Raw genomic sequence first — 27,225 nt, forward strand, 5'->3', positions numbered from 1 at the left:
TTCGGTGTAGCCAGATCTTGTCAGGGGCCCATGTTTTTGCTCTGAACTGGCCAAATTTTCATAAATCTGTCTATTTTTAGTGAGTCATAGACTGACCCACCAGAATTTATCCAAAATAGACAGATTATATCATAAACGTAGACTGACTCACCAGAATTTATCCAAAATGTTAGTGAAACATAGACTGACCCACCAGAATTTATCCAAAATACACAGATTTTCATAAATCGCACTTTTCGGGTACTAGGTATGAATTTTTTTTAAATACTAACTTTTGATGATACAAAAACAGTGAACTGCACAACTCTTAAAGTATAAGTGAATCTCTGATTCGAGCAAATACTTATTTAGGTGTAATTTAGGTATATAAAAACATTTAAAGGAAAAATGCGACGCAGGTGAAATTTTTAAATTTCTTGGTTTGGCTACAGGCAATCTTCTAACCAGAAGCAGTTTTAATTCTTCGGGTTCTGGTGAAGACGTTTCTTTCAGCGCAGCGGAAAGAACTGACCGGAAAATATCAAGATAGATCTGCAAACTTGAAGTTAGAATTTTGGCGTGGTAATTCAAACTTTGGAACTCATGACCGCTAATGGTGTCGCATTCTGCGTCTGAACTCAAAAAATTTAACGAATGATTCGGTTTTCGTCTTTAAAGTTATTTTATTTTATCCTAAAATTTTCTTGAAAATGGTGTGGTTTCATCAACAATTGTCATTCGTGACGCATGTTTTGTTGGTAGTTTATTGGTTCAATTTGTTGAGTTCAGTCGAAGCATTAATTGCAGAGGAGGAGTTCAAATGCTGTAAATAAGCTCCTCATTTAGAAAAACGGTTTCGCCACAAATACCGTGAAAATTCTGTGGTCGCAAATGTCGACGGCAGTGTCGCCACTTTAAGGGGCAGTGTCGCCAATTGCCTACACACTTGTTCCTTACTTTAGTCCCTGACACAAAGAGCCATGGAACTTAGCCCCGTACAACCCGTAATCCTATTTCGTCCGCAACCATAATACGTCCGTAGCCCTAATAAGCCCGGAACCCTAATACGTCTACAACCCTCTAATGCGTCTGTTACCAAAATGCAAGTCAAGTTAGGCATTGTATAATTTACTGAAACTGTTCATTTTTAAAATTGCGCATAGCGCAATTACGAAAGCCCGTACGAAGTACCTTTCAAATAAAACCAACAATTTACGACATTATTTTAGAAACCCAAAATTTTTTGCCAACTTTCCATTGGGTATTCAATTACCTCTCGAATGAAACAAAAACTAGCAAAATCGGTTGAGATTTACTCGATTTATGTGAAAAAGGACTTAGGGCCGAGTAGCGGCCTTAGTGCAAGGGCCCAAATCTGAAACTTTTTTTGCCACGTTCTTTTCGGTATTCAATTACCTTCCATAAAAAACTAAAACTAGCAAAATCGGATGAGATTTACTCGATTTATGTGCAAAGAACACTTAGGGCCGAGTAGCGGCCTTAGTCCAAGGGCCCAAATTTGAAACTTTTTTCGATACGTTCTTTTCGGTATTCAATTACCTTCCATAAAAAACTAAATCTAGCGAAATCGGATGAGATTTACTCGATTTATGTGCAAAAAACACTTAGGGCCGAGTAACGACCTTTGAGCCCTCCCAACAAGCCCGCGTTGTATCTTACCCAACAACAATATTCAGCAACTTTGTTCTACTCGTCAATACCTTTCATTTAATATATCACAAGCAGCAATTGAGTGCGTATTTCGGTAGATATCGTCGAAAGACTGAAAAACACCTATAGGACCCTAGCTCTGGAAGGGCCGACCCTAACATGCCCATTTTCGAACTTGACCTTACTTTTGTCGATACCAATCGGGGAAAAAAAGAATTTTGAAAAAAGGTTGAGATTTGCTCAAGCTAGAGGGGTCACGGACGGACGGACGGACGGACGGACATTTTTAGCCCCGTACGAAGTACTGGGGGCTTATAAGATTAATATGCCGTTTGTAACACGTCGAATTGGAAGCAGACAGTAAGGGCAAAGCATTTGGTTGTGTTCATAGATGACGAATCCGCAATAAAAAAAATGTCCGTCCGTCCGTCCGTCCGTCCGTCCGTCCGTCCGTCCGTCCGTCCGTCCGTCCGTGACCCCTCTAGCTTGAGCAAATCACAACCTTTTTTCAAAATTCTTTTTTTCCCCGATTCGTATCGACAAAAGTAAGGTCAAGTTCGAAAATGGGCATGGTAGGGTCGGCCCTTCCAGAGCTAGGGCCCTATAGGTGTTTTTCAGTCTTTTGACGATATCTACCGAAATACGCACGCAATAGCTACTTGTGATATATCAAATGAAAGGTATTGACGAGTAGAACAAAGTTGCTGAACATTGTTTTTGGGTAAGATGCAACGCGAGCTTGTTGGGAGGGCTCAAAGGTCGTTACTCGGCCCTAAGTGTTTTTTGCACATAAATCGAGTAAATCTCATCCGATTTTGCTAGATTTAGTTTTTTATGGAAGGTAACTGAATACCGAAAAGAACGTGTCGAAAAAAGTTTCAAATTTGGGCCCTTGGACTAAGGCCGCTACTCGGCCCTAAGTGTTTTTTGCACATAAATCGAGTAAATCTCATCCGATTTTGCTAGATTTAGTTTTTTATGGAAGGTAACTGAATACCGAAAAGAACGTGTCGAAAAAAGTTTCAAATTTGGGCCCTTGGACTAAGGCCGCTACTCGGCCCTAAGTGTTTTTTGCACATAAATCGAGTAAATCTCATCCGATTTTGCTAGATTTAGTTTTTTATGGAAGGTAACTGAATACCGAAAAGAACGTGTCGAAAAAAGTTTCAAATTTGGGCCCTTGGACTAAGGCCGCTACTCGGCCCTAAGTGTTTTTTGCACATAAATCGAGTAAATCTCATCCGATTTTGCTAGATTTAGTTTTTTATGGAAGGTAACTGAATACCGAAAAGAACGTGTCGAAAAAAGTTTCAAATTTGGGCCCTTGGACTAAGGCCGCTACTCGGCCCTAAGAGTTTTTTGCACATAAATCGAGTAAATCTCATCCGATTTTGCTAGATTTAGTTTTTTGTGGAAGGTAATTGAATACCGAAAATAACGTGGCAAAAAAGTTTCAAATTTGGGCCCTTGGACTAAGGCCGCCACTCGGCCCTAAGTGTTTTTTGCACATAAATCGAGTAAATCTCATCCGATTTTGCTAGTTTTTGATTCATTTGAGAGATAATTGAATACCCAATAGAAAGTTGGCAAACAATTTTGGGTTTCTAAAATAATGTCGTAAATTGTTGGTTTTATTTGAGAGGTACTTCGTACGGGCTTTCGTAATTGCGCTATGCGCAATTTTAAAAATGAACACTTTCAGTAAATTTGACCATGCCCAACTTGACTTGCATTTTGGTAACAGACGCATTAGAGGGTTGTAGACGTATTAGGGTTCCGGGCGTATTACGGCTACGGACGTATTATGGTTACGGACGAAATAGGATTACGGGTCGTACGGGGCTAAGTCGCAGCAAACGCTCCGACTGTTCTGATGCCTTGTTTTTATTGCGGATTCGTTATCTATGAACATAACCAAATGCTTTGCCCTTACTGTCTGCTTCCAATTCGACGTGTTACAAACGGCATATTAATCTTATAAGCCCCCAGTACTTCGTACGGGGCTAAAAAGTTTGATAAAGCATAGAATTCCTGAGGTTAGGTTTCACGATACATTATATTGGTCTAACGAAGTAGCTGCTGTTGCTAAACGAATTTTCAATAATTGTTTCTTGTTATTTTATTTTATCTTGTTAACAAAAGCGATTAAACCACAAAAAATTAACGAGTGTGAAGTCACACGAGTTCAATTTTTATTGAAGACATTCATATAGACATATATACAATAACGGTCTAATATGAGCATAAGACCAGAAACAGAAAATAAAGTTGTGAATCAAAAATTAAAATCGTTTTGTAACATCACGAAGATTTTCAGTAAAACTAAACAGAATTAAATTATAAATTATTAATTAGAAATTGAGACCGTTCTAGTATAGTTCTTCTTAATCAACCAATAAATCATTACCAATAAAAAATCTATTAAGAAGCTCAGGTTCAGACAGTCAAGGGATCTGACCCACCCAACAGGTGGGACCTAGTTGCTCCATGAAGAAATTATCGAGAGCAATAATTTTTACACTGTAAATCTTAGAATTTGTCCCTCTACCAATTCCAATGTAAATCTTCAGTCCTCACTGTTTCACAAGCCCTGGCTGACGCTGTTGCTGGTTCTCAGAAACAGTTTTGGGGATTTTTCTAAAACTTGTTTACTTGAACAGCACTTCCCTCCCCCAACTCGCTTATGAAGAAAACCGGGTTGGAAACTTACACGTTTATTTAAAATTAGTTTAGGAATAAGCTCTATACTTTCACATATTGAGTCAGCAGAGCCGTGAGCCGAGCACGCGCAAAAAAATCAGATCTAGGCGGTTTGAATCGACTGGAAGATAAAAAAGGTGAGGAAAGCAATCTTGGTAATTTTAGACCTATGCAGCTCCTAAAAAGTCCCGACGAAGTTCATTTGGACCATAGTATTCTACATTTCCCTCTTTACACTGAATACACCAGTATCAATGCGCTTGTTTATTAATCAATTTCTTTGATAGTTTACGTAAAAATAATAAAGAATCATAGTTCCCAGCCACCGTTTTAAGTTGACATTATACCACTGCCGAGGATTTTCCGGTGTGAAACACTTTTTTAAGCAACAAAACTTTTTCCAGGTTTTCAAGGAACAAGACACGTACAAGTATGGCTCTTGCGAACAGTATCGGTAAGGAATGAACTAAGACATCACTTAGAACCACAACCACCAGCGCTCGGCCTGTAATCGGATTATCTATAAAGTGTCATTAATTTAATTACCTGTGACTTTAGTCATCTTCCTGAGTTAGTTAAGCCTACAATCCTTTATTACCTCATGCCCAACAATGAAACACTTTGTTGTGCTGCGTCAAACATATTTTTTTATACTTTTCTTATAAGGGCACTCCCCTTCCTCAACGTCTGTCGTTTCATTTGACAAATGAAATTCTATTGTCCGACATCAATCGTGGAGCATTGGTCAGTTTCTCTCGTGTGCCACCAACTGTTTTTCTTATGTTATTGCCACAGTATAGAGTACGTCAAAACTAGTGGATGTGACACACCAGAAATCGTAAGCAATGCGATTGCATTAAAGTCTGAATGGTTGTCGAATACTAATGTGTACGGGTAATGAAGGGTAATAAACTCAGACTATGTCAACTAAACTAACAGGTAATTCAATCGAATGGTTCGCCCCAATGTTGTTGCTGATCATTTACTTACAACTTTACATCTATGTCATTTGCGCAATTCTTCTATAAGTTTAGATTCACCGAAGTTGCTAGTTAGTCAAAGCAAACTAGCGGTCAACCTGGTAAAATTACAGATTGATGCCAAGATTGATGGGTTTGGTATTCTTAGCTGGGTGCATCTCAGCTGATAGTCCCAAAATGTAAACGTTTTGGGATTTTCGGCTCAGGTAAGTCATACAAGGTCCCATTCCATAATTATGCAAGAATTGCCATACAAAATCTAGTTTGCTTTGACTAAATGATGTTTTATATCAATAACTGGATGGGGTTCTAAGGGATGTGTTAGTGACACTTTGAGTTCAACGTTCATTCCCTAGCGATACTGTTCCCAGGAGCCATACTTGTACGTGTCTTGTCCCTTGAAAACCTGGAAAAAGTGTTTCACACCGGAAAATCCTCGGCGGCGGTATAATGTCGACTTAAAACGGTGGCTGGGAACAATGATTCTTTATTATTTTTATGCAAACTATCAAAGAAATTGGTTAAAAAACAAGAAAAGCTCATTGATACTGGTGTATTCAGTGTAAAGAGGGAATGTAGAATACTATGGTACAAATGAACTTCGTCGGGACTTTTTAGGAGCTACATAGGTCTAAAATAACCAAGATTGCTTTCCTCTCAGCAATATAGTCTGTTTTTCTTTATAAGGCGATTTATAAATTACTTTATTGATTTCGATGCAATTTTTTTTTATCTTCCAGTCGATTCAAACCGCCTCACAGTGGGCCACAATTTCGATTTTTCTGCCAAAACTGTAGCTAGAAAAGTAATAATGATAATGAGAAACGGTTTTTTGATTATATAAAAGTGAAGTAAGGCAAAATATGTGATAAAAAAAAAATCAAGATGGCTGCCATTTAAACTGGAAGTGGTCTCTAACTTGATAACGGCTAGAGATAGCAGCGCCATTTCTTCTACAAAGTTGTTGTAGATGACTCAGCAAGACTTTCAATTTAAAAAAAAAAAACAAAATGGCGGTCATTTAAACCGGAAGTCGTAACTAACTTGATAACGGCTAGAGATAGCAGCGCCGTTTCTTCTACGTTGTTATGGATAACTCTGCAGTACTTTCTATTTAAGAAAAAATAAAGATGGCTGCCACTTAGACCGGAAGTGGTCTCGAACTTGAGTACGGCTACAGATATGAACGTAGTTTATTCTAAAAAGTTGTAATGTAGGACTATGTAAGACTTTCTTTTAGAAAAAATCTGAAACCGGAAGTGGTCTCTAACTTGATAATGTCTTGAGATAGGAGCGAATTTTCTTTTACCAAATAGGCGTTTGAGAAGAGCTTGAGATGGAAGATTAGTTTCTTTAACAAAGTTAACCAAAATCGTTCTGATCAATCTTCTAAAAACATAAAGCTACTTAACCGGAAGTATTTTACCTTAGAAAAATAATGTTCTAAATGTGGAGGTAGCCTCTTTGACAAATCAAAAATACAATGTCTCAAAACTGAATACAACGTGTTCATAAATTTACATTATTTTATTAAAATAAACGTAAAACATCTTTCGAGATTCGAATTTTTCTAAGTTTCAATTTATTTTCAAGAATTTTTCTTCGTGTAATTTTCAGATTTTGTATGTTCATTGGGATTTTAATAAAAAAAGGACTTTAGAAGATACGAAAATTTGAAATTTAGAAAAGTTTAAAATTTAGAAAAGTTTAAAATTTAGAAAAGTTTAAAATTTAGAAAAGTTTAAAATTTAGAAAAGTTTAAAATTTAGAAAAGTTTAAAATATAAAAAAGTTTAAAAATTGAGGAAAAAATTTAAAAATTAAAAATAAGCATGACAAAGTCAAGTTTTTCATCACATTCAATGTAACAAAAACTTTAACAGCATTCAGAGTAATATGTGTCTTCAGGCGAACACAAATCGTTTAAACTCTCCAATTCTTCCAACAAAAATTCCTTCTCTTCTTCATCATCACTTCCATCAGAGTCCTGAAGATCGACCGTAGGAACTTTCAGCAGCGCTAAAACATCAGTAGGAATGGATTTACGACGTCTGCTACTTAATCGTTTCTGCAGGTTAAAGCTTGCCACAATCGGATCGGACGAATCTATTGCCCGATTAAAAACGTCCATCAAATTAAAGCGTCGGCTCTGTTTTCGAGAGTGGAATTGTCTGTTATGACGGTAAAGCTTATTGCAAGCTTCTACCGCATCTTCTGCTAGCACACCGAGAGGAAGTTCACTTGCCAGCATTATATCCTTTGAGTGAATCAATAATTTATGAATTGATGGAGGCATGGGAAACCAATCATATATCGCAATATAACGATGCGCTGTTTGAAGACAGTAGTCCGAAAACTTATTTTCATCGATTGGCAATTGACAAGATAGAGTGGACAAAATTGTCGCGACTCTGGTTATCAGAACCTCATCAATACCCTAAATCTTTGACAAAATCTTAGGCTTTGCAAATGCAGCACGAGCAAGTGGTCCGTTGTTTGTATTGCCCGAACCATTACTTGATGGAAAATCGACGCGTAATCCCATTTCAGCAAAAAAATTGTGTTGCAAATCTCGTTTCCGTTTCTTTAATTCATTTTGTAATTTCGCTCCACGCATTTGCCAAACACCTACTGTTTTTCGATATGACACGTGCAATAGCCATTCAAATGACCGGAACCATAAATGGAGCACACTTATTCCAAACTTCAGTGCATCGGGATTCGGTTTGAACCGCACGGAAATGTAACTCAAATCATTGAATTCTTTTGGTGTTGCACTACATACGCAACATCGTTGATTCGATTTTGTATAAATTACGGTCAGAACTTTGCCGTCGATCATTGTTAGATACATTTTGTAAGCAACCGACACTTGTACTCCAGCAACAGAGGTTTTGAATGCTTGCAATAGTTGTATCTCCTCTTCAACAGACTTTTTTTCAGCTAAGGTCAATTCTGGAGTTTCTTTGGCAAATCTCAAACGCAATGGGCGGCACCACTTCGGGGACCCGGGAGTGATATTTTTCCAAATAATTGTACCGTTATTGCCACCAAGGGATAACTGAAGTGGTACCAACGAAGTAGCAAACAGATTTGAGTCACATCCGTCTGATTCGGAATCACCAAATTTTTGATTATATCGTGATTGATTCGACGATCCATCGAAACCCCATTTTACCATTAATATCACTTCAAAGTAGCTCAAATTCTCTTTGCTGGACAAATGCGAAATGATCTGGTGCTGTAGCGACAACAGACGTTGTGCAGTATGATCCAAGAGCTGTTGCAACGGTAATTCAGCACATACATCGTTGACGTTTAAGTATTTCGAAGGAGGGCGGCATTCCGTTTTCGCTTCTCGCACTTTGTTGTATGCCAGAAAAATGTTTGCTCCGAATTCTTTCGACAACAGTCGTGTATTTACGTACTGCGCTTTGCTGAAACGATTGTCCAACAGATGAGTCAAACCACGAATCGGGCTAATTTCTTGTAGTTTTGATGTGACATGTCTCGATTCCTTCAAAGCTCGTATTTCAGTTGCAGCTTCGTTGCGGCCGTTGCACAAGAGCCGCAAGACATGTGCCAAATTTTTTTCATTCGATCTTTTTGCTGCTTGTGCTGCTGCTAGCAACAGTTCTTCAATATCGTGATCCTTGAATTCAGCTACTCGTCGGAATTTTGATCTTTCAGATAAGTTCGAAAATGAGTCCTTAATTGGTCTTCCTTGTCGGCGAACATTCTCATTGACTTCGAATAGCTAGAGGAATGAGAGGTGAAGCAGGAATGTGGCAGAAAATATATACATGACGAAACAGAACTTATTACGGTGACATGACGGCACAACACGAATTGAGTTAACATGACGGGACGGCACAACACAGAGTAACATAAAACAGATATCGAATTTCATATGTTACCTCCAATTTTCTTTGTAGCCACTGAGCATTTGCATTTTCGAAACTTTTAACATTGCATTCCGATTCGCGCCATTTTTTCATAAAAGTAACCTCTGTTAGAATCTTTCCTTTAAATTTAATAAACGTACTGTTGGCCGTTTTTGTCGATACATATTCCTTACAAGATTCAATTCTTTCACATTTTTTTGTTAAATTGTTTCCGTAAAAGAATTTTGTTATTAAATTTTGATAAGACAAATCGTACATTTTAAGTATTTACACTACACTCACAGCAAGAAATGTGAATAATGCCGAATGCGTGCAATTTATGACAATTGTCGAGAGATGAGTGGAAGGGTGACAATAGCAAATGAATAAGTGGGGCATGTACTTTTCAAGGTCAAGCATCATCGCTGAAACCAACATTTGGAACTAATACATAGAAAGTTATCTCGCTATGAAATGAGAAATCATTTGCTATGTGTGCAACGATTATAAGGCTGACCGAGATTTGCTTAAATTAGTTTACCTTCCGTGATTTATGGTATTTCGAAAGGTCTTAACTTTCAAACTTTATTTTCATGGAATGGAACCGTTTGGCTTCACGAAGCAATAATGGTCAGCTTTATTACGAAGATTAAACAGTTTCCTTTATTTAAATTAACGTTTTTATCGATTCGAGATTTGTTTTATGTGAAACGAGACGTGATATTGGTGAATCGTGACTTACGGCATCTTCAAGGCTTCATTCATCTTTTTAAAAAGTGTCGCGATACCTCAAACCATGGTAATCTACTTTACATATTGCATAACTAACTAAAGAAACAATGATAACTAGCTGATTTATAAAATAAGCTTTACCATCACAATAGACAATTCCACTCTCGAATACGAAATGTACGTTTCATCTGAATGAACGTACTTAAATGACCAGCTTCAGTCAAAAGTATGGCTTAAGTAGCAGAAACATTAATTGCATACCGACTGAAGTACTAGAACTATTCAAATAAATTAAAAGTTTGTTGGTTAGATGATGTTATAAAAATGTGCGTTTTGTCGAACCATCCAATCCAATCCTTGTTTATCGTTTAGAATTAACTTCGATGTTGACCTGTGCTCAAAATAAAACCATAACGTCCATAGAATGATGAATGTACATATCGGTTATTTATTAGCCGATTTATTTTGTTTATGAAAGATTATTAATTCTCTGCGAGCATTATTGGATCAAACGATGTCGCACATTGTGAACGATTGTCCTAACAGAAAGTTTATTGGTGGAATTGAGGGACTAAACCGGTTGGATGATAGGTCAATCGAGTGGTTAACTGATCTGGACTAGGATATATGACGGTCCTTAAATTTTAAATCTTGTTCTAATTTCTAATAAAGAAATTCTAATAAATAAAGGTTCTAGTAAAAAAAACTGTGTCGAAGTTGGAATGACTCCTTCGAAAAACCGGAAACTGTAACGAACATTATGTGTAAATTGAATATTCACACAAAATTAATAAAACTTCTTCAAATATACAATTTGTGCCAACATTAAACTAATTTGGATCTAGAAGTTCTACAATCAATTAACAACATCGTAAATTATCTGATTTTTAAATAGTACTCAGAAAATGATCAGTTTAGTATATCCTCTGAGATAAGTGTGTGTATTACAGTGACTAAATAATTTCAGTGTGCCGAAGTAGCAACAGCTGGCTTTGTATCAGCTGGTGTCTTTTTCATTGTTAGTACGATCTGAATTTATCGTTTGTTACCCGTCACACACACATGTGATGATATAGAAGTACGAACATATTAACGGACGAAGAGAAATATTTTTATTAAATTTGATTTGCTCAGCCGACTTTAGAAACTATTGAAGAAATATTAAAAATCACTTCTTTATTTTCAAACACTTTATTAGAAATTAATTCAATTACACACAAAAACACAATGTCACTTTTAGTATGAATAATTCTAATAGTCGCGGGTCGGGTGAGACAACTTAAGACAAATTAAACTGAATTAAACTGAATCCCCCTTAGCTAGCGTTAAACCTTTACTTATAGTGAATTTAACATTGAAGGTATAGCAAGTCGTAAAAAACCCATTAAATTTTATTGTTTTCCCATATGCGCTTATTCATAAAAAACCAAGATTTTCATCTTCGGAATTTCTTAATTGTTTTTCTCTCTAAGAGGTCTTTCTCTTGTACTAGTTCAATCATACATTTTCCATATAGTCAATGTATTTTGAATTTCTCATAAATCAAAAGACTTTCTTGAGTAGAAATACTCCCGCAAGCATTTGGCGGTTATTTAACGAATATTGAAAATATAATGCAATCGACAATGGTATACAAAATTCTTGTTGCATCATCTTTAATCGCCTAACTTGCTACTATAATGATAATCTATTTAAAGGCGTTATCTCAAAATTAAGTAGTATGAGATCTTCAAGAATTATTTGAATTAATTAATGATTGAGAAATAATTCCTTTACACTATTTATAATTTACAAGTATGATAGAAATCACTAGAAATATATGAGAATTTCATTATAGTCGTTCACAATAAATTTCAGGCAATTTCAACAATCTTGGTTGTAGTGTTATATGGGTAGAAACCAGTAAATCAGACTCTCAGAAACTATTCTCCCATCTCAATCCGTTCTCGACACCACTTCCAGTCCCGGTTTTCTACAACAACTTTGTAGAAGGAACTACGTTCCTATCTCAAGCCGTACTAAAATTCGAGACCACTTCCGGTTAAAGTGGCCGTCATCTTGATTTAAAAAAATATAAAGCGCTTGATTTTTTTAAATTGAAAGTCTTGCTGAGTCATCTATAACAACTTTGTAGAAGAAACGGCGCTGCTATCTCTAGCCGTTATCAAGTTAGTGACGACTTCCGGTTTAAATGGTCGCCATTTTGATTTTTTTTTAAATTGAAAGTCTTGCTGAGTCATCTATAACAACTTTGTGGAAGAAACGGCGCTGCTATCTCTAGCCGTTATCAAGTTAGTGACGACTTCCGGTTTAAATGGCCGCCATTTTGTTTTTTTTTAAATTGAAAGTCTTGCTGAGTCATCTATAACAACTTTGTAGAAGAAACGGCGCTGCTATCTCTAGATGTTATCAAGTTAGTGACGACTTCCGGTTTAAAAAGTCGTCATTTTGATTTTCTTTTTTAATGAAAGTCTTGCTGAGTCATCTACAACAACTTTGTAGAAGAAATGGCGCTCCTATCTCAAGCCGTTATCGAGTTAGAGCCAGTGCCTATTTTCAAAATTTATTTCACGAATTTCATTAAATTCGCAAAATTTCACGAATTTCACGAAATTTCACGAATTTCACGAAATTTCGATAAATTTCATTTAGGTTTTACGCGGTGTCAATAATGTCAGAATACCATTATTTTCGAAGTTTTTTTTAATTTTAAATGAATATTCGGTTCAACGGTATTTACGATAAAATAACAAGAAGAAAAATAAGAAATAATTAAGAAAGATTTCACAAGAATCAACGCAACAATCATTATTTCTAACGTTGTCGCTTGATTAGACTGATGTTCGCATCACGGTTTGCAGTGCGTTTTTGTCGTGTCGAGCGTTGCTGACGTCCTGACGTCGAAGGTACCGCAATCTCCAAATCTAAGGAGTAACATGAATCATATGTGAAGACGAACATGAGAAAAGTTTTTTTTAAAGAAATGTAGAACCTTCGATTTGTTGAAAGGAGGACTCAATAGTCATCACGAATCGATTCATTTTCCGTGCCAATGTGATTGTCGTCTCGAATAGGTTCATTGTCACTGCCGTTGTCATTATTCGAAGTAGCATCTTCATCTTCTACTTCAACCGCACCATGACTTTGCAACAGATGGTCTTGAAGATTTGATAAGTGCCATCTGGGTGCTGTCACGGTGGTCCTATCTTTCTTCCCTGTCTTTTTCTTCACGTAAAATGGAAGTTTCCAATTTATTGCAATGTTCCGGTGCTGAATTTTTTGATTTATTTGAAAAATATTCAAAGTTTAAAATCCCTGTTCTAATTTTGTGTTCATATGATCAAGCAGTAAGCTTGAGTGGTTTTGACGAAAAAAGCGTCGAAGAAATTGAGTACTTCGTCAGAAATGTACTCAATAAAGACATGATCATCACGCCCGATACAATTGAAAGTTATCTCGGCATTTTTTCTGCTGCTAAGGAAAAGTATATGATTATGAGTGGAGAAAAGAGATTGTTGGAAAAAGTGGCCCAAATCTGCACTTCCTTATATCGAGACAAAAAGGCCATTCCAAATGAATCAATTTATGTCCATTGTGACAATGCCGGTCAATCCTCAGAGACTGCTTGCAGTTCTGATTCATCTGCAAACAACACTGAAGGAACTCAGACCACCGTTGACCAAAATGGACTCTTCAATTTGATAGGATCACAAATAATTACAGTTTTCAATGATGCAAAGAGAACATCATTGAGCGCATTTTCGTGGCCTTCACGAGAAATTGCATCACAAATTTCTCAAAACTACAAGTCGACAGGGCATACGAACGTCGACAACGTCAATTTACTGTATTTGACACCATCACACCACGAAGAACTATTGAATTCTATTGTAGCAAGCGATGTAGAACACTTCCGATCTGTGTTACGGGACGCATATGCCGTATCATTAAGAGTCGACGGCAGTACAGACAAAACTCCAAATCACAACATATATGTTATGGTTCACGTCGTTACAGCCAATGCTGAGCTGAAAACCTATTTTTTGGGGTTTGGAGTCCCTGATAGTGGTAACGCTGCCGACTATTTTAAGACCACAACGTCGATTGTAAGTAATGTTCTGCCGTGGGAAGAACTGTTTCCATTAATAACTTCGTTGGTGACTGATGGAGAAAGTCTGAATTCCGGTAGAATTCAAGGCCTTTGGCAGACGATCAAAGCTGAACGGTTAAAATCAAATCATGCTAATGTGCCTTTGATAATCGTATGGTGTTGTGCACATAGAATAAACTTAGCGTGGAAATCCGCAGCTGCAAATGAGTTGATACGAAGTGTAATTCGTGACGGTCGGAAACTCTCCAAATATTTCCGCAGATCCGGTCAGCGAACACATGATTTAAGAACCATAGCAACCAGAAAGAAATTAAAGAGACCCCTTAAATATCCGAAATACTTTGAAATAAGATGGAGCGAGTTCACACACAGCTTATTTTATGTGATATTACGAAATTGGCGTGCATCAATTGCGTATTTCAGATTTCGAAAAATTTACTCAATGTTAAATTGCTGGCTTCTTCAAGACCGACTACATTTGCTTTGTTTCTTAGTGGATCTTCTGACTATTTTGAAATCATTCCAAAAAATCTGCGAATCCGACACAGTGTCGATCGTCGAGATTTCTGAGAAGTTCACCACTACACTGGATCGGTTTACTGAAATACAAAATACTCCGCTTGAGGACGGCTGGGAAATGCTCTACCTCAATGAACTCGAGTCTGGCGATCTCGACGAACCAATTTTGTTTGATGAGGAGCTTTTTACAAATGTTGATGGCGACAATTGTACTTTCGCGGAAGACAATCGAATTCAAATAGTCCAGTCTTTGATCACATTTTTAAATCAGAGAATGAACAGCGACGAAGACATCTGTAATAAGTTGAGACCATTGTTACATATAAGATCGGACACAACATTGGAATCGCTGACGATATGTCATCACTGTATAATTCCGGAGTACGATTTCACTTTGTTTGTTTTCGAGTACTATCAAGCCGCAAACTGATTGAAAGAATTCGAGTTTAAAAGCGTGTACCAAAACCTCAAAAAATTATTGACAATTACGTCGCACCGATTCGTCTTGTTGCCTCGCGCTTTAGCCAGAGCTTCCTCTATTAAACCACATTCCGCAGATGTGGAGCGGTTGATCAGTAAGTCAATCGATTGAAATAATGACAAATTCGAAATCGAAAATCTTATCAACTGATTACTTTTCAGACATCTATAACAAATTTAAGGACGACGACCGATCATCCCTCTCACCGCAGACATTGTTTAATTTTTTATATGTAAAAACAAATATGTCAACCTTGGAAGAATTTGATCCAGCCATGGCTGCACGACATTGGTTCGCAGAAAAACAACGAAAGCCAAGACTCGGAGAAAAAGCCAAAACTCAACAATGGTTCCACGGCGTTTTTAAGGATTGTGAAATCCGACAACGGCAGGCTCGAATGGTCAAATTTTGATTTGTTGTATTAATTATCGATGTAACAACATTAAAAAACCTACAATGATCAACAGTGAAACGTTCTCTATTCTCTATTCGTATTTTGTTTCAAAAATCTGTTCCCATTGGTTTTTTGTAGAAATTTCATTAATTTCGTGAAATTTACGAATTTCACGAAATTTCACGAATTTCACTAAATTTCACGAATTTCACAAATTTCACTAAATTTCACGAATTTCACGAAATTTCATGAAAATTTCACTAAAAATAGGCACTGGTTAGAGCCATCTTCCGGTTTAAATGGCAGCCATCTTGATTTTTTTTTTGAATCACATATTTTGCCTTACTTCACTTTTATATAATCAAAAAACCGTTTCTCATTATCATTATTACTTTTCGAGCTACAGTTTTGGCCCACTGTGCGCCTGGATCTGATTTTTTTGCGCGTGCTCGGCTGACTCAAAAGGCATCAAAGGACATCAACGGCGACTCTCTATGTGAAAGTGTAGAGCTTATTCCAGAAACACAGGCTAAGTACATTGACAAAATATGAATTTCGGTTTTTTTTAGTAAAGTCGCCATATTGTATTTTTTCTGGCAGGATACATCTTAGAATCGATAGAGGATTCTTTTCTAAGAATTTTGAGCTATTACACGACTATACCGGATGTGATTTGCCCGAATTATGCGTGTTTTTGCATATATTGTCGCCATCTTAAATAACAGCGCCATCTACAACTTTCTGTTCACTTTTATATTTTTGTGAGGTCAATAAAGGATCCGACAATTTAAATCAATTTATTTTAGCGAAATTGGTCAAAAATTGGATTTTATAGGACCATTAGTAGTTTTACGCGGTGTCTCTACATACCAAAATATGGCGGCTGCAGCTTTCCAACATGGGGCGCTGAATTCTTGGCACGTCAACCTACTATAATCAACAATAAAAATGATTTTCACATCAAATATGAGCCAACGGACACGTCGCACCCGACTATTAGTTAGACGGGAATTAAATGACGCTTTTTCTTTTGTTTTCATTTTGATAGCAAATGTATTACGGATGATATGTATAAGGCTTGTAAATTGTTATTGAGCTCAATATTCTTAACCAAAAAAATGGCATTGATATAAATTCTAAGTACAAATTGTTCGTACAACCAAACGACAGAATAAAACCCAAACTGAAAATACCGAAAAAAACATTAAACATTCGATTAAATCTTCAGACTTTTTCTTGGTTGGCGCGGACAAGACATTTTAACAAAGTAATCTGAATTGCTTTCCTCGTCAATTACAGCAACAATATTTTTTCAAGTAAAATGCTACATTATACGAAAATTGTGAGTTCTCTACCCTTATTATTCCATCATCAGCCATAACATACCATCGAAACGTATGCCACCGCCACATACAAAACTTCACCAGACAATAACTTTTCGTTATTGCTCATCTTTTTGTCGTTGGGAAAAATTTATCGTCAATAAGATAAGGAAATTACGTTCTATTTTTTAGCCCCGTACGAAGTACTGGTGGCTTATAAGATTAATATGCCATTTGTAATACGTCGAATTGGAAGCAGACAGTAAGGGCAAAGTATTTGGTTATGTTAATAGATGACGATATAACAATAATGCGTCCGTAGCCGTAATACGCCCGGAACCCTAATACGTCTACAACCCTCTAATGCGTCTGTTACCAAAATGCAAGTCAAGTTGGGCATGGTCTAATTTACTGAAAGTGTTCATTTTTAAAATTGCGCATAGCGCAATTACGAAAGCCCGTACGAAGTACCTCTCAAAAAAAACCAACAATTTACGACAATATTTTAGAAACCCAAAATTTTTTGCAAACTTTCCATTGGGTATTCAATTACCTCTCAAATAAAACAAAAATTAGCAAAATCGGATGAGATTTACTCGATTTATGTGCAAAAAACACTTAGGGCCGAGTAGCGGCCTTAGTCCAAGTGCCCAAATTTGAAACTTTTTTTGCCATCATTCTATTCGGCATTCAATTATCTCTCAAATGAAACAAAAACTAGTAAAATCGGATGAGATTCACTCGATTTATGTCCAAAAAAACACTTAGGGCCGAGTAGCGGCCTTAGTCCAAGGGCCCAAATTTGAAACTTTTTTTGCCATCATTCTATTCGGCATTCAATTATCTCTCAAATGAAACAAAAACTAGCAAAATCGGATGAGATTTACTTGATTTATGTGTAAAAAAAAACACTTAGGGCCGAGTAGCGGCCTTAGTCCAAGAGACCAAATTTGAAATTTTTTTTGCCATCATTCTATTCGGCATTCAATTATCTCTCAAATGAAACAAAAACTAGCAAAATCGGATGAGATTTCCTCGATTTATGTGCAAAAAACACTTAGGGTCGAGTAGCGGCCTTAGTCCAAGGGCCCAAATTTGAAACTTTTTCGCCACGTTCTTTTCGGTATTCAATTACCTTCCATAAAAAACTAAGTCTAGCAAAATCGGATGAGATTTACTCGATTTATGTGCAAAAAACACTTAGGGCCGAGTGGCGGCCTTAGTCCAAGGGCCCAAATTTGAAACTTTTTTTGCCACGTTATTTTCGATATTCAATTACCTTCCATAAAAAACTAAGTCTAGCAAAATCGGATGAGATTTACTCGATTTATGTGCAAAAAACCCTTAGGGCCGAGTAGCGGCCTTAATCCAAGGGATTAATTTGAAACTTTTTTCGCCACGTTCTTTTCGGTATTCAATTACCTTCCATAAAAAACTAGATCTAGCAAAATCGGATGAGATTTACTCGATTTATGTGCAAAAATCACTTAGGGCCGAGTAAGAAGATAATTAAATGATAATTAAGATAATTAAATGCCGAACAGAATGATGGCAAAAAAAGTTTCAAATTTGGGCCCTTGGACTAAAGTCACTACTCGGCCCTAAGTGTTTTTTGCACATAAATCGAGATAGTATCATCCGATTTTGCTAGTATTTGTTCCATTTGAGAGATAATTGAATACCGAATATAATGATGACAAAAAAAGTTTCAAATTTGGGCCCTTGGACTAAGGCCGCTACTCGGCCCTAAGTGTTTTTTGCACATAAATCGAGTAAATCTCATCCGATTTTGCTAGTTTTTGTTTCATTTGAGAGACAATTGAACGCCGAATAGATTTATGGCAAAAAAAGTTTCAAATTTGGGCCCTTGGACTAAGGCCGCTAGGTAATTGAATACCCTATGGAAAGTTGGCAAAAAAGTTTCTTCTTCTTCTTCTTTTTCAGCCTGTTTCTATCCACTGCTGGAGGCAGTAGACCTCTCCAACTTCTTTCCATTTTGTACGATTCATTGCCATTTGCGATCCATTGCTGCATAAAAAAGGAGACATAACAAAGCTGTCAAATTACCGACCCATAAGCCTATTGTCCACACTCTACAAGTTGTTTATGAAAATCATTACGAAGAGGAACAGAACACTAACAAGTTCGACTTCTACCAACCTGTTGAACAAGCTGCTTTCAGATCTGGTTTCAGCACAAACGACCATTTGCAGGTGATGAGAACGCTTATTGAGAAGTGTCGTGAATACAACATCGACATAGATAGATAGATAGAATAAGTGGGTGGAATATAACCTGCACCTAAGCCTCAGATGGGCCTGTTGTGCTTCCCCACAACATCGACATAGTCTTGCTATTCATAGACTTCGAAAAAGCTTTCGCTTCAGTGGAAACATGGTCTATATTGGACGCATTAGACGAATGTAGAGTAGACTCAAGGTACTCCAACACAATTCGATATGTGTACAAAAATGCTACTTCATGTATAAAACTTCATAAGAGCACGTAGAAATTCAGAATTGGCCGAGGTGTAAGGCAGGGTGACACCATTTCACCGAAATTATTCACGGCGATTCTGCAGAGTGTTTTTAGGAAGTTAAACTGGAGTAAAATGGGAATAAAGATAAATGGAGAGTACCTGAGCAATCTCCGCTTCGCTGATGACATTGTACCGATAGCAGCGAATCTAGGTCAGGCTCAGCTTATGCTACAACAGTTAAGTGAAGAGGCAAGCAAAGTTGGCCTCAAGATGAACTTATCGAAAACAAAAGTCATGACCAACATCGGGGACTAGAGAGATCAAAATTGGTGACACTGTCATTGAACGAGTCGACAGCTATGTATATCTAGGACATAAACTGAAGATAGGTCTGGACAACCAAACTGCAGAAATAAGACGTAGGATTGGTCTTGCATGGGCAGCGTTCGGAAAACTCAGACTAATTTTCAAAAGCAAAATGAATAATTTGAATAATGAATAATGGACAAACGGAATTAAGAATATTGCAGGTACAAACTGGCAGCAAATGGCAATGGATCGGAAAGAAGTTGGAGAGGCCTACATCCAGCAGTGGATAGAAACAGGCTGAAAGAAGAAGAAGATTGCCATTTGCTGCCAGTTTGTACCTGCAATATTCTTAATTCCGTTTGTCCATCTCTCTGGTGGTCTACCTATAGCTCGTCTTTTATATGGTCGCCAGTTCATGATCTTTTTGGTCCAACGTTCGTCTGTCCTTCTTGCAATATGTCCCGCCCAGCTCCATTTCAGAGATGCTATTCTTTCCATGACATCAACGACCCTGGTTTGTTGTCGAATCCATTGATTCGTCATTCTGTCTCTGAGTGTTATTCCAAGCATACTCCGTTCCATGGCTCTTTGTGTCACTCTCAATTTATCTTCGGATGCTTTCGTTAAAGTAAACGTTTCCGCTCCATAAGTGAGCACTGGAAGGATACAAGTGTCGAAAACTTTGCGTTTCAAACTATTATTCATTTTGCTTTTGAAAATTAGTCTGAGTTTTCCTAACGCTGCCCGGCTGCTAGGAATTTCGCGCCGCGTCATTCACAATAATTGACAGAATGACACATTTTGTATAAGGAAAATGTCACTTTGGGGGTTATTGTGAATGACGCGGCGCGAAATTCCTCAACACCCGCTGCCCATGCAAGACCAATCCTACGTCTTATTTCTGCAGTTTGGTTGTCCAGACTTAACTTCAGTTTACGTCCTAGATATACATAGCTGTCGACTCGTTCAATGAGAGTGTCACCAATTTTGATCTCTCTATCGTCCCCGATGTTGGTCATGACTTTTGTTTTTGATAAGTTCATCTTGAGGCCAAAACAAAACAAAAAAGTTTGGGTTTCTAAAATAATGTCGTGAATTGTTGGTTTTATTTGAGAGGTACTTCGTACGGGCTTTCGTAATTGCGCTATGCACAATTTTAAAAATGAACACTTTCAGTAAATTTGACCATGCTCAACTTGACTTGCATTTTGGTAACAGACGCATTAGAGGGTTGTAGACGTATTAGGGTTCCGGGCGTATTACGGCTACGGACGTATTATGGTTACGGACGAAATAAGATTACGGGTCGTACGGGGGTAAGTCGCAGCAAACGCTCCGACTGTTCTGATGCCTTGTTTCCTTCTCAGAATAAAATAATATTTTGATCTAACCAACCGCATAATTCTTGTTAATTTTCTGGCATACAAGAAAACATTCGTTGTGATTGTGAATCATACGAAACATTGAAGAGTATATAAATAGTATAATCGATATGGAAGAATCGGAAGGAAATGATTTTCATTGATATTTTGATATTTTTTTACCGTTAACGATTCAACGTTGTCAGCTTTTCTCTATAGTCAAATCGAGATGTATATGAACTGAATTTTTAAAGATTCAGTAGTATACAAGATGTACCTACAATATAGGTCCTATATATGCTTGTATCGGAGCTATGCTTGCTTATGCTTGCCGACAAAAAATGTTTGTTAAGAGTTAAAACTCTCACAGCTACAGGGTAAATCAAAAGTTTCGTCGTAACAAAGGTTGGTAAAAGTCATCAATTTCAAAACGTTTGAAAATCCATTTCTTCATACTTTCCAAAGTTTGAATTTTATTATCTCGGCCGAATCTCAACTGGTTTGATAGCTCGGTTTAACCCGTATGGTTGCCCAGACTACGAATAAAATGATTTTTAGTATGTAAGTACTTGCGTCACGTAGTTCCATGATTTTCTTTGCTTTTACCTATTTCCTTTCAATTTTCTTTCAAGCATTAATGGGTATAATTCTTCCCACCTCGATAACTTGTATGACTTTTAAAGCTTTGGCTGCGCGAGCAAAGCTATAGAGGTTTTGGTGAAGAATAAACTTTACCTCTTTTGAGGTTTTACCTATTTTTTTGGAATCCGTTCTAAACATTTATGATTTTTGACGTTGTAGCAGGCTCGTTCCTAAAACTTCATGGCCGAACTTCTTCTCAGAGAAAGATCTGACGGATTTTTGAGGTTCTGTCAGGATTTTTGGTTCCCTTCTAGACTTCTATGATTTCAGAAGTGATAACAGGTTGATTCTTGTAATTATGTCTTTGCATGGGTCAGTAATTTCAAGCCCACAACTTCCAAAGCAACTGATATCCCACAAAAACCTCTAAAGATTAATAAATCACGCAGTTCCGATCTTTTATAACTTCCAAAAAATCTGATATAGCTGTTGTTGACGCTTTCTGCGAGAGTACGCAAAAAATTTTGATTAAAAAAATTTTGACTGTACAGTCGTTGAAAAGTGAAAACTAACATGTTTTCCGAGGGGTGACGCACTTCCATTTAATCCATTTAATCCATTAAATCCATTAAATCCATTTAATCCAAAAAACAATTTTTAGTTTTACCGAAATAATTAGGCTACCGACCTGAAAAATTTGTAAAGTAATTGCGAAAAATAGATTTGCCCGATCCCCAGCTCGTTTAAGAACTCGTGAGGTATAGGAAAATTTTTTTTGTGAAAAATGGTATTAAATTTATTTAATCCATTTAATCCATTTAATCCACTTTACACCAAAAACTCCTAAAAGTGGATTTTTTCGCTTTTTAACATTGTAGTATGAGTTGTAATACGTGGTTCGATCAAAATCAACAATTTTTAAGACTTTTACAGTATTTGGTAAAATGAACTTTTTTCCTATTTAATCCATTTAATCCATTTAATCCATTTAATACCATTTAATCCATTTAATCCATTTAATCTAGAAGTGAGTTACCCCTCGATGTTTTCTGTTTTGGGACTAGTTTTGGGTTTAATTGTGGGACAAAAATACTTAATTTGATGAACAACAGTGGCACTAGTTGTCCAGCAAAGTTTTTATTCAATAAAATTCTGACACTTTTGATTCGGGGTCCTCATATTTATTTCTGAAATTTAAAGCAAAATTGTGAAATCTTGATGCATTGGAATTGAAGCTGCTGGTCACATTTTTAAATGGTACGGTAATGAGCAGCCAAAATTCAAATGTCAGAACCACTTGTCGCGTAGTATTGTTCGTGCATTCATTATTCTTATGTCAATTAGATTCGGTTGTGATGTGAGAAAATTTCTGCTAAACTTTGTGCATTATTCGCGATTTTTAAGTGCGTTAAACATTGCAAATAGCCAAATATTTTTGTGAACGGCTAAAAGGGCTAAAAGTGTTAAGGAAATATACGTGTGTGGAAGATACCAAAGGCTCTATACCAGGCAAAAGTTGACCGATTTTTAAACGTCGGATTCGTTCCTTACATCCGCCGTTTATACAATGACAACAAATGAATGAGGGTGATATGGATTTTTATTGTGCGCGAAATTTTTGAAAACGCAAATGATTTTTGTGGAAAATTTTTTATTTTTATTTTTTTGAGGGTATTTCAGGTTTTAGGTATTTAGGGTGATCAAATATATATATATATATAGACCAATAATAAGAAACGTGGGATCGGAGGATATGCCCGACATAACTGTTGATGAAGTCAAGGCCACAGTAGCCGAGATGAAAAACAAAAAGTCTCCCGGAGAAGATGGTGTTCCAGTGGAAGCCATTAAACTAGGTGGAGACTCCTTATTAAAGGCAATCACGGCTTTGTTTAATCAATGTCTCCAATGGGAAGAAGTACCAGAAGCTTGGGAAAATGCGGTAATTACATTGCTGCATAAAAAAGGAGACATAACAAAGCTGGAAAATTACCGACCCATAAGCCTATTGTCAACACTCTACAAGTTGTTTATGAAAATCATTACGAAGAGGAACACTAACAAGTTCGACTTCTACCAACCTGTTGAACAAGCTGCTTTCAGATCTGGTTTCAGCACAAACGACCATTTGCAAGTGATGAGAACGCTTATTGAGAAGTGTTGTGAATACAACATCGACATAGTCTTTCTATTCATAGACTTCGAAAAAGCTTTCGATTCAGTGGAAACATGGTCGATATTGGACGCATTAGACGAATGTAGAGTAGACTCAAGGTACTCCAACACAATTCGATATGTGTACAAAAATGCTACTTCATGTATAAAACTTCATAAGAGCACGGAGAAATTCAGAATCGACTGAGGTGTAAGGCAGGGTGACACCATTTCACCGAAATTATTCACGGCGATTCTGCAGAGTGTTTTTAGGAAGTTAAACTGGAGTAAAATGGGAATAAATATAAATGGAGAGTACCTGAGCAATCTCCGCTTCGCTGATGACATTGTACCGATAGCAGCGAATCTAGGTCAGGCTCAGCTTATGCTACAACAGTTAAGTGAAGAGGCAAGCAAAGTTGGCCTCAAGATGAACTTATCGAAAACAAAAGTCATGACCAACATCGGGGACGATAGAGAAATCAAAATTGGTGACACTGTCATTGAACGAGTCGACAGCTACGTATATCTAGGACATAAGCTGAAGTTAGGTCTGGACAACCAAACTGCAGAAATAAGACGTAGGATTGGTCTTGCATGGGCAGCGTTCGGAAAACTCAGACTAATTTTCAAAAGCAAAATGAATAATAGTCTGAAACGTAAAGTTTTCGACACTTGTGTCCTTCCAGTGCTCACTTATGGAGCGGAAACGTTAACTTTAACGAAAGCATCCGAAGAAAAATTGAGAGTGACACAAAGAGCCATGGAACGGAGTATGCTTGGAATAACACTCAGAGACAGAATGACGAATCAATGGATTCGACAACAAACCAGGGTCGTTGATGTCATGGAAAGAATAGCATCTCTGAAATGGAGCTGGGCGGGACATATTGCAAGAAGGACAGACGAACGTTGGACCAAAAAGATCATGAACTGGCGACCATATAAAAGACGAGCTATAGGTAGACCACCAGAGAGATGGACAAACGGAATTAAGAATATTGCAAGTACAAACTGGCAGCAAATGGCAATGGATCGTACGAAATGGAAAGAAGTTGGAGAGGCCTACATCCAGCAGTGGATAGAAACAGGCTGAAAAAGAAGACGAAGAAGAAATATATATCACTCTAAATACCTAAAACCTAAAATACCTTAAAAAAAATAAAAATAAAAAAATTTCCACAAAAATCATTTGCGTTTTCAAAAATTTCGCGCACAATAAAAATCCATATAACCCTCATTCATTTGTTGTCATTGTATAAACGGCGGATGTAAGGAACGAATCCAACGTTCAAAAATCGGTCAACTTTTGCCTGGTATAGAGCCTTTAAAGATACACATCAAAACATTGCTGTTGGTTTCAAATTTAAACATCCACTCCACAGCCAATGTTTTGATCGTGTTTTCCCATACAAATGATACGAAAAGTTAAACAATAAATTAACTAAGTATTTGGTCGCGGTTAATTGCTAATAATTTCTATTTTCTAATCGAAAATCTTTAAATCGAAGAATTTGACTCCGGAGAAATTTTCTGCTTGTGATGTGGTCAGAAATAATCAATAAATTATTTGTTTTTCTTCATCTAAAAAGGTTTTTTTTATCAAACTTTCCTTCAACACAAATCGGATACCTGTTTTTTGGAAACATTTTCAATACGTTTGACTAGATAAAGCAGCTGCCGGTTGTTAGACGAGTTTAAGTTTATCAATGTTCGACGTTTTAGTAATCGAGTTTTTGTTGATGTGGTGAACGCTTTACCATCACTTTGTGAAAATAATGATTAAATTATTGATGATTTTCGTGTTAATGCGATAATTTATGAACGGTTCCCTAAAAGATGGAGAAACAACATAAACAATGCATCAGAACAGTCGGAGCGTTTGCTGCGACTTAGCCTCGTACTACCCGTAATCCTATTTCGTCCGTAACCATAATACGTCCGTAGCCGTAATACGCCCGGAACCCTAATACGTCTACAACCCTCTAATGCGTCTGTTACCAAAATGCAAGTCAAGTTGGGCATGGTCAAATTTACTGAAAGTGTTCATTTTTAAAATTGCGCATAGCGCAATTACGAAAGCACGTACGAAGTACCTCTCAAATAAAACCAACAATTTACGACATTATTTTAGAAACCCAAAATTTTTTGCCAACTTTCCATTGGGTATTCAATTACCTCTCAAATAAAACAAAAATTAGCAAAATCGGATGAGATTTACTCGATTTATGTGCAAAAAACACTTAGGGCCGAGTAGCGGACTTAGTCCAAGACCAAATTTGAAACTTTTTTCGCCACGTTCTCTTCGGTATTCAATTATCTCTCAAACGAAACCAAAACTAGCAAAATCAGATGAGATTTACTCGATTTATGTGCAAAAAACACTTAGGGCCGAGTGGTGGCCTTAGTCCAAGGGCCCAAATTTGAAACTTTTTTTTGCCATAATTCCGAATAGAATGGTAAATCGAGTAAATCTCATCCGATTTTGCTAGTTTTTGTTTCTTTTGAGAGATAATTGAATGCCGTGAATGCCGAATAGAATGGTGGCAAAAAAAGTTTTAAATTAGGCCCTTGGACTAAGGCCGCTACTCGGCTCTAAGGGTTTTTTGCACTTAAATCGAGTAAATATCATCTGATTTTGCTAATTTTTGTTTTATTTGAGAGGTAATTGAATACCCAATAGAAAGTTGGCAAAAAATTTTGGGTTTCTAAAATAATGTCGTAAATTGTTGGTTTTATTTGAGAGGTACTTCTACTCAGAGTTTGAGAAGTAGTCAAACAGGAGAGTTTGAGAAGTAGTCAAACAGGAGAGTTTGAGAAGTATTTGAGAGAACGCTTGAAATGAGCGCGAGTAAAAATTAAAAGTTAAATGTATCAGAAAGAATTGAACATATAACGAAGGAAAATAAATCGCGGACTGCAGCCGTTGATTTATTGAACAATAAAAGTGTAATACAAAGGGTATTACGCAAAAAGTGCACTTAAATCAACACGGTGTGTTAAAGTAAAAAACAAGTAACGCGGTGTGTTAAAGTAAAAAACAAGTAACGCGGTGTGTTATAAAAAATAAAAGCTTATGGTAATCCACAAACAGCACGATCTGTTAAAGGAAAAATAAAGTGACACGGTGTGTTGCAAAAAATAAAAAGTTGAATTCTAAATCCACAAACGGCACTGGCTGTTAAAGTAAAAGTGGGAATTCTTAACTAAAAAATAACGCGGCGCGTTAAAATAAATACAGTAGTATTGGAAACTACGTATTGACATAGTTTTTCACAGAACGTGAGAGTCCAAGCTATAATAGAAATAGTACTGAGACCCACTAGAAAAGAAAGTAGCCTTGCAAACTACAACTCGACACGGTGTGTCATAAATAATAAAAAATAAAAACGCGGTGCGTTAAAAAATAAATAAAATAATTAAAAAAAAAAAAAATCCCGGGAATCGACATAAGGTCAAATTAAAATGTCTCAAGTAGACGCAGCGCTTACGGCGCAAAAATCGATCGGAACCAAGGTTCGATCTAAATTAGCAAGCTACAATTCGTTACCTATTGAAAGGAAAAATT

The 27,225-nt window shown here is 36.8% G+C and overlaps 1 long non-coding RNA gene across 1 annotated transcript; it reads left to right on the forward strand.

Moving 5' to 3' along the window:
- Positions 1-537: 537 nt before the first annotated feature.
- Positions 538-11,681, forward strand: LOC119073048. The gene is made up of 3 exons (XR_005086982.1): positions 538-692; positions 4,673-4,677; positions 11,671-11,681. It is a non-coding gene; the product is annotated as an uncharacterized LOC119073048 (long non-coding RNA).
- Positions 11,682-27,225: the final 15,544 nt, after the last annotated feature.

This window comes from Bradysia coprophila, unplaced genomic scaffold (assembly GCF_014529535.1).
Source record: "Bradysia coprophila strain Holo2 unplaced genomic scaffold, BU_Bcop_v1 contig_111, whole genome shotgun sequence".
Classification (NCBI taxonomy): domain Eukaryota; kingdom Metazoa; phylum Arthropoda; class Insecta; order Diptera; family Sciaridae; genus Bradysia; species Bradysia coprophila.